Below are 12,354 nucleotides of genomic sequence, written 5' to 3' on the forward strand. Positions count from 1 at the left end.
TCAAAAAAAAAAAAAAAAGAAAGAAAACAAAAAACAAAAAAACTAGGCCCTGAAGTCTTCAGTAACAAAGTACAATAAACATTTAGGGAAGAAATAACACCAGTCTTATACCCCAGAAAATAGAAAAAAAATAAATGATCCAGAACCTGCCATATGAAGAAAGCGTAACCTTGCCAAAGATATTACAAGAGAGGAAAATTCAAGACAATCAGACTCTAGCACATACAAGCAAAAATCCCAAACAACACTAGCCAACCAAATCTAGCTATGTAAAAGATAATATCATGACCAAATAAAATTTGTTCCAAGAATACCTTTAGAAAATTAATCAATGCAATTCAGTATATTAACAAAATAAAGAAAACTATTACTATCCCAGAGATGCAGAAAAAGCTTTTGATGAAATTTGTCATTCACAAAAAATATTCTTAATGGAAGAGAACTTTCTTAATCTTATAAAGGTTATCTAGGGGGAAAGAAACCTATGGCAAACATATGGTGAAATGTTGACAGGTTTCTCTTTGAAAATGAGAATAAGATACAGATGTCCACTCTCATTCCTATTAAACATTGTATTGAATCTCCTAGACAAATGAAGAAAAGCAATAAAATGAAATGAAAGATATATGAAGTGGGAAGGAAAATATAAAACTCATTATTCATAGATGATATCATAATATGTAAAATATCCAAAAGAACATACAGGTATAAAAATTCAAAGGGCCCAAAATAGCAAAACACTCTTTAGAAGAATAACAAGATGGAAGGGTTTGCTCTACTGGATATCAGATTATCATAAAACCACAGCCATTTACATAATGTATATATATCTATGTGCGTTGGTAGATAAATGGATCAATCAAACAGAAGGGAAAAATCTAGAAATAGACTCACGCATATTTTGACACTTGATATTTCACAAAGTTTTCTTTAATAAATAGTGCTGGGACAACTGGATATCCATATGGAAAAAAATTAAACTTGATCCTTATCTCACACCACACATAAAATTCAATTTCAGGTGAATTGCAGATCTAAATGTGAAAGGTAAAATAAAACTTCTAGTTGATAGTGTAGTATAATATATTCCTACTCTAGTGTACAGAAAGACTTCTTAAACAGGGCTCAAAATATATTAACTATTAAAAAAGCAATAAATTACGTTTCACTAAAATTAAGAATTTTTGTTCATGAAAAGATAACAGTAAGAGATGAAAAGGTAAGCAACTATTCAGAATTCACACACACACACACACACCTCTTACAAGCCAATAAGAATAAGATAACCCAGCAAAAAAGGGGACAAGACACCGGGATGGGTACTTCATAAAACAGGCTATCCAGATTAATAAACCTATAAATCAGAAATCAGAGAACTTATAGGTTCAAAGAGATTCAACTACGCATCCATCATAATGGTTACAATTAAAAAGACTGATAGTAATAACTGTTGGTGAGGATGTAAAGCCAAGGGAATTCTCATACATGGCTGGTAAGAGAATAAATTGCTACAGCCACTTTGAAAAAACAGTTTAGCATTCTCTATTAAGGTAGAAGATATGAGTATATTATGACCCAACAATTCCACTCCTAGATATACGCCCAATAGAAATGCATGTATATGGGCATGCACCAAGAAACATGTACAAGAATGGTCAAAGCAGAGCTGTTCCCAGCAACCTCAAACTTTACACAGCCCAATTGTCCTTAACAGTAGGATGGATAAATAAATTGTGGTGTATTTGCTGAATAAAATACAGTAGCAATGAAAACAAATGAACCTTGGCTGCATGGAGCAACATGGAGAAATCTCCAAAAATAATTTTGACTGAAAGAAACCAAGCACAAAAGAAGGTGTACTGAAAGATTCCATTTATATGAAATTCAAAAAGCAAAACTAAACTATAATATTTAAGAATACAAGTTTTGGTGGTAAAAGTATCTTTTAAAAAATCAGGGAAGTGACTTCCATAAAAATCAGGGTAGTGGCTACTTTAATCAGAGAGGGATGGTATGGTGATCGGAATACAGAGGGGGTTTCTGGAATGCTGGCAATATTTTATTTCTCCAATAGGGTTAGATGGATGTTCACTTTGGGATAAACCATTGAGCGATAAATCTTTTTTCCCTGTTCTATATTTGTTTTCTCTCTCACACACACATACACACACACAGACATACACACACACAAACATATGCACACACACAATTATAAAAAGAAAAAAGAGAATGGCTACATATACAAAGTACAGTAAATTATGAAATGCTGAGTAGCAGTCTTTAAACATGAAGTAGATTTATACATAGTGACTTGGAGAGTTTTTGAAGCTGTACTGTTACCATTGAGAAAATAAAACAGTTTGCAGAATGGTGCACACAATGCAATACATATATATCAAAACAATGCTATACATGTTTACATACACAGCACAGTCATTCATGCATAGAAGTACATAGAATTAATTTCAGAGGCATATATCCAATCTAAAAACTGATTACTTCTAGAAAGGGGACTGAGTATTTGTTGAGGGGGCTATCTGTATGATTGGTATAACTAAAAATAAACAAACAAGAGAAGAAGAAAGAAAGGAGGAAGAGAGGAAAGAGGGGAGGGAAGGAAGCAGAGATGACCAAACCTAGAATTTTGAGCCAAGCTCCCCAAGATCACAATGGAGATGGTATTGAGCAGCTTCATCTAGAATGTTCCCTGAACATTTCTTTCCTACTTCCAGTTTTGGGGTTGCCATAAGTTTTAAGAATTTGTTCAATCACTCATTCATTCAACAAACATATACATTATTGTGTTTCCTAAGGCAGAGCTGTTGGGAGCTTTCGTGTTTCAGTCCAGCCACTGAGTGGACCAACATTTGATGATCACATGAAAAGCTCACTCCAATAACATTCGAAATCTTCACCATGAACAGGTGCTGGGTAGATCATGTTTATAAGAATGTGTGCATTTCTGAGTGTTTAGAATTGTATGTGTTTAGGCCAGGTGCATTGGCTCACGCCTGTAATCTTAGCCCTTTGGGAGGCTGAAGCAGGCAGATTGCTTATGTTTGGGAGTTCAAGACCAGCCTGGGCAACATGGCAAAACTCCACCTCTACTAAAAATAAAACAAAAATTAACTGAGCATGGTGGTGCATGTCTGTTGTTTCAGCTACTTGTGAGGGGTGGGGGGGGGCTGAGGTGGGAGGATTGCGTGAGCCCAGGAGGTCGAGGTTGCAGTGAGCCTAGATTGCACCACTGTACTCCAGTCTGAGTGACAAAGTCAGACCCTGTCTCAAAAAAAAAAATTTGTATGTGTTGTTATTTACTAAGTTAATCAAAGCTTTTAAAAGTCTCAAAAGATAACAATGGCTGAGCAGCTTGTAGGACTCTGGGAAACCGCAGGGGAAATACTCATGAAACCTTAAGGAGGAATTTAATAGACTTAGTGATGAAAATGAAACCCCAAGAAGACAGCCCAGGTGCAGTGGTACCAGTCATTTTAGAAGCAGATGTGAACAATGGCCCAGGTGTGATGATCACAGTAGAACTTGATGCAGGACATGTGTGTGGCAGGAAATACAGGCATGTTTTCACATATTCCATCAGGCACAAATGTGCTCTTCATAACCAAGAGATCATCTTCTAAAGTTGGCCTTTCCAGGGGCACATGTCGGTAAATCTCTGATACTTGACTAGATCAGCTTCTAGAAACAGAAAGTTAGAAACTTCATCATTCTTTCCATCGCCACAGCCTGCGGGGTGGCCTCCCTCTCCTACCACCCCTGCCATTCATTCTCCATCTGCAGTTGGCATGCTCCTTTAAGAGTGTAAATTAGGGACCAGGCACAGTGGCTCACACCTGTAATCCCAGCACTTTGGGAGGCTTAGCGGGTGGATCGTTTGACAGGAGTTCGAGACAGGAGTTTGAGACCAGCCTGGGCAACATGGTGAAACCCCATCTCTACTAAAATTACACAAAATTAGCCAGGCGTGGTGGTGTGTGCCTGCAATCCTAGCTACTCGGGAAGCTGAGGCAGGAGAATCGCTTGAACCCAGGAGGCAGAGGTTGCAGTGAGCCAAGATTGCATCACTGCACTCCAGCCTGGGCAACAGAGTGAGATTCTGTCTCAAAACCCATCCCCCTCCCCCTCCCCTCAAAAAAGAGTGTGAATTAGATCATCTTTCTTCCTTGCTTAAAACCCTTCAATAGGCTGGGCGTGGTGGCTCACGCCTGTAATCCCAGCACTTTGGGAGGCCAAGGCGGGCGGATCACGAGGTCAGGAGATTGAGACCATCCTTGCTAATACGGTGAAACCCCGACTCTGCTAAAAACACAAAAAATTAGCTGGGCATGGTGGCACGCACCTGTAGTACCAGCTATTTGGGAGGCTGAGGCAGGAGAATAGCTTGAACGCAGAAGGTGGAGGTTGCAGAGAGCTGAGATCACGTCACTGCACTCCAGCCTGGCAACAGAGCGTGACTCTGTCTCAAAAACAAAACAAAACAGAACAAAAACCCTGCAATAAGGACAATTTTTATTAAGTGTTGGTGCTGTATTCATATTTTCTCATGTAATCCTCCTAAGTCTCCAAGCACCTCAGTACTGTCATCATTCCCAACTCACTGATGAGGAAGTCGGGGTTAAGGGGGGTCTTCCCAGGCCAGGTGCAGTGGCTCAGGCCTGTAAACCCAGCACTTCGGGAGGCCGAAGTGGGTTGATCACTTGATGTTAGGAATTCGAGATTGGCCTGGTCAACTTGGTGAAATCCCATTTCTAATAAAAACATTTCTAATAAGATTGCAAAAATTAGCTGGGTGTGGTGGTGGGCACCTGTAATCCCAGCTACTTGGGAGGCTGACGCAGGAGAATTGCTTGAACCCAGGAGGCAGAGGTTGTGGTGAGCTGGGATCGTGTCACTGCACTCCAGCCTGGGTGACAGAGTAAGACTCCATATTTTAAAAAAAAAAAAAAAAAGGGGGGGGGCTTCCCAAATCACCCCAGCTAATGTGGAGGCTGTTCTCCCACCTTCAAGAATGCCTCCTCCTCCCGTTATGATGTTTCCTTCATAGCATTTGTCACTCTCTGAGATTTCCATTTATTTATGTGTTTATAGTCAGCCTTTTCCCACTCAAATACAAGCCTTAAGAGTAGAGGGACTTTACTTTTTTCACTGCCATATTCTCTGTGCCAAAATGATGCCTGGCACATAGTAGGCATTCAATAAAAATCTGTTTAGGAAGCACTGGCCCAGTGAACTTCATGCTACTCTCAAAAGTTTATTAAATATATCCAAGGTGACCAAGACACTAACTTGCATTTATAATGAACTATATAAATAAATGTAGTCAACAAATATTTTATTAACTCAACAATAAGAATGATCTATGTTATTTTCATATGGTTTATTTACCAAATGCAGACCATATGCTAGTCATTTTTAGGCACTGGTGATAAAAACACCCAGGCCCTTATCTTAAGGGGCTCATAAATGTATGTATATGTGTATGTGTGTGTGTGTGTGTGTGTGTGTGTGTGTGTGTGTAGGAAGTGGGTGGGAAAGGGAATATAGGCGAGTAAATACTGTCACTACACTGTGTGGTCAATACAATTATGGAGGTAAACACAGGTGCTGGTGGCATAGGGGAAGGGCAGGTAGATCTGAAGCGGCCTGGGGAAGGGTGTTGGCAAAGTTTTCGAGAGGAGCTGAGCATACAGTTGAGTTGGGAAGAGCAAATAGTGATTATCCAAAGAAAGAATGGGGAAGCATAAACAGGGCTGGAGAAGCAGCTTGTTCTGGGTGGGGAAGCGCCATGCTTCGCGAGCTGCGGGGTCGTGAGTTTCACGGTGGAGAATATGGCTGGGATGTGAGGGATCAAACTTGATGTACATGGGGCAGTCCTTCACAGATGACTCTGAATATCAGTGGATATCACTTCCCCATGTCTGCTCTATTTTCCAGCGGATTCCCAGTGCTAGTGTGGTGCCTGTCAGATGGAAGGCCCTCAGTAAATATTTCCTGAATGAGTGAATCAATGAATTTGGAATGTTATCCCCAGTACCCCTCGTTCCAGGAGGCAGTTAGAGTTTTACGTAAACAGAGATGTGATCTGATTGACGTGCTGTTTGAGAAGGACCACTCTGGGAACCCGGGAGTAGAAGAGGGAAGACCCGGGTCAGTGAGGCAGGTAAAAAGATACATGTGGGAATGCATTTGAGGGCTGTGGAGTGAGGTGGGTGGCAAGGAAGGAATGGATTTGAGAGCTCCTTGGTGACCTACTGGATGGAAGTAAGAAATAAGGTCACCTCTAGGAGGTTTTCCGATTTCTGGCACAAGGCCTCTGTGTGTGGTGGGGCCATTCACAGGACATTAGACTGGAGGTGGTGCAGCCTAAAGGCAAGATACTGGGTTCAGCCGACTCCTGGAACACCCGGGTAGAAATGTCTAATGATCAGTCAAAACCTGGGCCTGGGGCCCAGGAGACAGGTCTGGGCTGCAAGAAGGTCTGGACATCAGCAGGGTCTGGGCAGTGCTGGAAACCAGACAGTAGGAGGAGAGCACTCAGAGAGGGAGCCCTGTGGGGTGGGCACAACAGTGGTCTTGGGGGCAGATGGAAGGAATCAGTAGAGGTGACCCAAAGCTGGCCAGCTGGTGGCAGTGGAACCAGTTATGGTTTGGGGGAGTCAATGGCAGCTGCAAGAGGACCGTGTCATTTTCACCTTTAATAGTGAAAGAATGTCCAGGTTGGAAGCTGAAAAAATAAAATCCAAGATAGAATGAGGTGGGAGGAATGGGCTGAGGGAGGCAGCTTGGAACCAAGAAGGGAGTGGATGCTGGAACTCCCTTTTTATATGGTTCCCTGGGCAAAGTGCAGGGTGGGGTGGCTTTCAGAAACCACTGGGATGAGGCAGTTTCTGCCTTTGAGTAACTTTCCATAACACCTCCCAGGAGATTAGAGCTTCTTCTTCTTCTTCTTCCTTTTTTTTTTCAGACGGAGTCTCACTCTGTTGCCCAGGCTGGAGGGCAGTGGTGTGATCTTGGCTCACCGCAACCTCCACCTCCCTGGTTCAAGCAATTCCCCTGCCTCAGCCTCCCGAGTAGCTGGGATTACAGGCACATGTCACCAGGTCCGGCTAGTTTTTTTGTATTTTTAATAGAGACGGGGTTTCACTGTGTTGGCCAGACTGGTCCTGAACTCCTCACCTCAGGCAATCCACCCATCTTGGCCTACCAAAGTGCTGGGATTACAGGAGTGAGCACCGCGCCCGGCCAGAGCTTCTTTAAAAAATATGTCCCTGGGGTCCTGGCCTTCACCTGTACTTTGCCTGTAATTTTCCACCTCTTGGTCTTTACCGTATAGCACTTGAGCAATCAGCTGTTCAGGGTGGTACAGCTGGAGGCACCATATGCACGTGGGCAATTACATGTCTAGACTCATTACTCACTTTCTTTTGGCACTGATTCCACACGATTCAGGCATTTCCAGTCATCCCTAGATCCTCTTCCTAGATCTTCTGACCTCTTAGCCTAGCTCCGGAGAAATTTTACTGCAGTGTTTCAGGTACTGAGAACACAGGATCCTTGCTGTTCTGGCCTCAGTTTCCCATAGTTTTGATTTATTTTATTTTATTTTTATTTTTGAGATGCAGTCTTGCTCTGTTGCCCAAGCTGGAGTGCAGCGTGTGATCTCAGCTCACTGCAACCTCCACCTCCCAGGTTTAAGCAATTCTCCCGACTCAGCCTCCTGAGTAGCTGGGATTACAGGTATGCACCACCATGTACGGCTAAATTTTTTTTGTATGTTTAGTAGAGACGGGGTTTTACCATGTTGGCCAGGCTAGTCTTGAACTCCTGATCTCAGGTGATCCTCCTGCCTGGGCCTCCCAAAGTGCTGGGATTACAGGCATGAGCCACCGAGCCTGGACACCAGCTCTGATTTTAACCCAAGGCCTGCTCAGCACTGCTGATGCCCTATTTGGAAAAAAAACATTTGGCAGTGGACCCAAGGAGCCATCAATGTTTCGAGAAATTCCGCTTTGGAAGGCCAAGCAAAGGAAGCATTCCTAAATGCAGAAAAAGCCAGTGAACAAAGATGTTCATCTAGGGATTTGCTACACAAATGAAGAGTGAAAAAGTGTCAACTGAAACATCGACGAGCAGGGGAAAGATTAAATGGACACCAGCATTTCCTGGAGTAGAATATAACACAGCACGTCTAAATAACAGTTATGAATGTTAGTTAAAAACAGGGACAAGCTCATGATTAGATATCAATGAAAAAATGGAATATAAAATTATATGTATGGTCTGATTAAATAACGCATATCCATAAGAAGTTTAGAAAGAAACCTCTAAAGTGTCAACACTGGCTCAGCTTGGATTACGGGCATTTTTTTGTTTCCCAAATTTTCTGTAGTGAGGTTATAGTAATCTTATAATAGCAAAATACAAATAACAATCTTTTAAAACCCTGAAGCCTAATTTGACAGGTACCTCCTCTTCTTGATTGTCCCTCAAGCATGGGCTGTCCCTGTCCTGTCCCCAGCCTGGCCTTCCCACTCTCTCTGACCCGATTCCTCCTCTTGGCTTATCTATTGATCTGGGGAGGTTTTGCCGAGACTAGCCAGAAGCTTGTGGGCACAGCCTCCTGGGCGGAACCAGACTCCCTCCCTGGGGTCTGTTTTCATTTTTGTGTGTTTTGTTTTTTTTATTTTGAGACAGAGTCTCAGTTTGTCACCCAGGCTAGAGTGCAGTGGCGAGATTTCTGCAACCTCTGCCTCCTGGGTTCAAGCAATTCTCATGCCTCAGCCTCCTGAGTAACTGGGATGACGGACATGAGCCACCACACCTGGCTAATTTTTGTATTTTTAGTAGAGACAGGGTTTTGCCATGTTGGCCTGGCTGGTCTGTAACTCCTGGCCTCAAGTGATCTATCTGCCTCAGCCTCCCAAAGTACTGGGATTACAGGTGCGAACCACCGCCCCATCTCAGGGGTGTTGACTTTTAAAATGTGGAAAGAAGACGATTAAATGAGGGCTTTAAAGCTTTACATGCAGTGAGCAAGGAAGCTTCTGGAAAGCATTTGAGGCCCATTTCCTACAACTTGTCCCTGACAGTAGCTACGAAAATCCTGGGGTGGGGCTCATGGGAGTGAGGTATGCATCCTCTTGTGGGATGCTCCAGCTAAGCAGGGCAGGCCAAGAGACTTCCAGGCCTCAAGGAAATAATACCAGCAAGGTTGGAGCGATGGCACCACAGGTATCCCCTCAGGGAAACTGAGAAGATGGCACAGAGGGGCACGCTGGCTGAGGTGGGGTAAGCTTCCTGGTACCCGGGAGTTCTGCTAACAAGAGGACAGGAAGGGAGACTGGGACTGGATGGCGTGGTAAGATAGGGACCTGGGCACAGATATGGGACACCAGTGTGTGTTGTAGCTGCTCTAGGCAGGATAAATATTTTCCACTTGAGGAGGGAGAAAAACGCCAGTGGTGCTGCAGTGTTACTGTTTTGCACAGCTGTGGACCCAGAAAAGGAGAAGGACACCCATCCCTGCCCTACTCTAGACTGGAAGATTCCTGCTGTCTTCTATTCCTCCTAGGCTGTTTGTGTTTCAGGCCCTCTGAGGGGGATCATGCTGAAGGCACCTCCAGGGAGAGAGGATGTGGGGGGAGCAGCAATGGCAGAGACCTATGTCCCAAATGGAACCCATGGCTCCAAGGCTGAGGCTCCTCAAGCCTCCAGCTGGACCCCCCCTTTTTCCTCTTGTCTTCCTCCCTGGGGACTCAACCTAGGCAAAGCCTTCAGGTACCACCCTCACAGGGGGTGCAGAGGTTGATATCCCCAGCTAAGCAGGGACAGTCCACCATCTAGAGCAGGGGTGTCCAATCTTTTGGCTTCGGCCTGGGCCATACTGAAAGAAGAATTGTCTTGGGCCACACATAAAGTACGCTAACACTAACAATAGCTGATGAGCTTTTTTAAAAATTGCAAAATAAACTCATAGATTTTAAGAAAGTTTACGAATTTGTGTTGGGCTGCATTCAAAGCCATACTGGGCCATCCTGGGCCACATCCAAAGCCATCCTGGGCTGCATTTGACCTATGGGCCGCGGGTTGGACAAGTTTGATCTAGAGGAAATCCCTACCTTATTCTGCCAGCAAATATTTATTCATCACCCTCTATGTGTCAGGGCGTTGTATCAGGGGCCAGGACCTTACCATGATTAGACCAACGCCCTGTTCTCTGGAGCTTACATTCTACTGAAGCCTCACGGCACTGCAAACCCATTATGTGCTGCAGGTTAACACTGATGGAGCAGTGTGTTAGAGCCAAATTAGACCTCCTTACATCCCTTCTGCTCATTAGGATCTGCTTTTTCTCAGCTCCTGGAGTGCCACTGAGCCTTCAAGTGGAGTCAGGTTTCCCCAGCTGTGGAAAGAGGGGACATCTGGGGAATAAGAGTCAAGCAGAGCTTGGTGATTTGAATCAATTTTTCTTTTAAAGCATCCGGACTTCATAGCAATAATGGCAAACCGCTATTAAGCACTTCCCACACCACAGGCTGCCCTGTACTTTTTGTGTATTGTGTGTGGTATCTCGGACACGACACTATGCCTTAGGTCTGACTATGTTACAGGTGAGGAAACTGAACCACACAGAAGTTCAGTTACTTGTTCAAGGGCACACAGTCATTGGACACAGGCAGTCTGGTTTTGGCTCCATGCTCTTGACCACCAAGCTGTACTGCTGCCAACCAGCCACCTTTGGCGAGACCCGCTCTGCCCACAATTCTCTTGGATAGTTCTTCTCTGGGAAGCAAGCATTTGTATGCCATCACTGTACTCTCATGGATTCAGATGGATCTGAAGATGAATGTCAAGTGAGATTCCTCCTCCTGATTGGAGATGGTGGTATCTGTTGTCACTTGAACTTGGCATGCGTGTCCTCAGGACACCTGGGCTATGGGCTAGCCATCTTCCATGGTGGGCATGTAGAGGCAGAGAGTGCTTGTCTCCAGAGAGACAAGATGGCATGGGGAGGGTGGGGTGATGTCAGACACTTCATGAGCAGAGCAGAGACAAGCTACATGTAGTCCCAGAGAAACCAAGGATGTCTTGTCTAGTTCCCCAGGAGCCCTGGATGTACGTTCTGTTCCTGGATTCTAGGATGCACTCTTGAGACCTTTGATAAATCCTTGTTTTTACTTCTTTAATGTAATAATTACAAAATAATGGTCAATGAGATAGGCAAAAATATAAAGAGTGTTGCAAAGAGCACTCGTTCAACGAATCCTAATCTTTCAGCAAAGAGCTTAGCCTGGTGTGTGTATGTATGGCTGAGAGTGTGCACGTATTTGTAGGGTCTGCCCACTCAAATCAGGTGATAAAAAGTTGACAGAGGTTTCAGTTAAAATTGACATAAGGTGAAATTTGAAAGTCACCCAGAAAACACATGATACACTGTTATGAAACTAAATCCCAGGGCAAAGATGTGGGCACAGAGGGACTCTCTTGATACAGCAGACAAGTTCCAACCCTACTATTCCAACTCTAGTATTCATGGCTGCTCAGGCAAAATCATTCTGGAAGTAAAAAGCACCTGTGTCCAGATCTGGTGTTTACTTCGCTACCAAGAACTTGAATTTGTAACTGAGTCAAGGTCCTGAATCTGCCACCAGTAGACTCAGTTAACTGGAGACAGCAACTCTCTTCTCCTTAGTTGGGTAAGTGAATTTGCAACCCTGGGAAAATGCAGAGAGCAGCGTAGAATCAATGAGGAGCAGAATTAAAACCAGAATATTGTCATATTTTATTGATTCTAAGGTGCACTGTGTATTACATTTTAACATCTTGGGAATTGGAATGCATTTTACAATCAATGATATCAGGCCGTGCACGGTGGCTCACTCCTGTAATCTCAGCACTTTGGGAGGCCAAAGTAGGTAGATGGCCTGAGGTCAGGAGTTTGAGACCAGCCTGGCCAACATGGCAAAACCCTGTCTCTACTAAAAATACAAAAATTAGCCGGGTGTGGTGGTGGGCATCCTATAATCCCAGCTACTCAGGAGGCTGAGGCAGAAGAATAGCTTGAACCTGGGGGATGGGGCACGGAGGCTGCATTGAGCTGAGGCTGTGGCCCTTCACTCCGGCCTGGGCACAAGAGTGAAACTCTGTCTTAAAAAAAAAAAAAAAAAAAAAAATCAATGGCACCATATGATTATAAATGGTGATCTAAAATAAAAGTTGAAAATTTCCAAAAATTATATTTGTATTTCTTCTACCTTAGTGATATCCTAAAAAAAAGTCGAATCTTACATCTTAGATTCAACAAAATATAGCATTCTGCTTTAGTTAAACTGTCTC

This window comes from Papio anubis, chromosome 4, assembly GCF_008728515.1.
Source record: "Papio anubis isolate 15944 chromosome 4, Panubis1.0, whole genome shotgun sequence".
Taxonomy (NCBI): Eukaryota; Metazoa; Chordata; class Mammalia; order Primates; family Cercopithecidae; genus Papio; species Papio anubis.